This window comes from Opisthorchis viverrini (genome assembly GCF_000715545.1).
Source record: "Opisthorchis viverrini unplaced genomic scaffold opera_v5_178, whole genome shotgun sequence".
In the NCBI taxonomy this organism is placed as follows: domain Eukaryota; kingdom Metazoa; phylum Platyhelminthes; class Trematoda; order Opisthorchiida; family Opisthorchiidae; genus Opisthorchis; species Opisthorchis viverrini.
Genome location: NW_008751835.1, coordinates 1,072,007 through 1,072,871, shown reverse-complemented (window position 1 = coordinate 1,072,871; position 865 = coordinate 1,072,007).

The window sequence follows — 865 nt, the reverse complement described above, 5'->3', positions numbered from 1 at the left end:
TTCGTCCGAATTTCCGCCCGAGGCTTGATTGCCTTAGTGGAAAATGAAATTCGGTGAGAGCAAAAATATGAAGATAGATTAGGATGGTTTTTGGGTTGAACACATATGCAACCAAATACAAGATTTCGGCGCAAAAATATTCACTGCAATCCACAAATCTTGCAACTGAGAGCCTTGTGCGACCAATGGGCTCCAAAAATGAGGGGCNGCCAAACTAGGCGCTCAGTATTCACACAACGGAATTCAATTTCCGAAATCGATGGCGTGTCCCTAATGGATTAAAGTAATTTGACGATTCGGTTCAAAGTACCAGTCCAAGATTTTGAACCCCATTTCGGCATTCTGGGGTCTTGGCGATTCGAAAAATGATTTCGTCCGAATTTCCGCCCGAGGCATGATTGCCTTAGTGGAAAATGAAATTCGGTGAGAGCAAAAATATGAAGATAGATTAGGATGGTTTTTGGGTTGAACACATATGCAACCAAATACAAGATTTCGGCGCAAAAATATTCACTGCAATCCACAAATCTTGCAACTGAGAGCCTTGTGCGACCAATGGGCTCCAAAAATGAGGGGCCAGAAAAACCAACCAGATACAACGGACTGAAGTGAGAAGTGAAATCGATTTTTCATCCTACCAAATGGATTACTTGAGGGGCATTCTGTAACCTACCAATTAACTTAGAGATGGGAAGTGTTGTTTAGAAACCATATGAGAACAGGCAAAACTGGAAGGATTTATGATGAGCCTTCTGACCATTGTACATTAGTACTTTCTTCGTAACTTATCATTAATAAAATTGTACCAATATCTATCTCTCATTAAAACCTCACTTTATTCCTCCCAGCATCATACCGACAAACT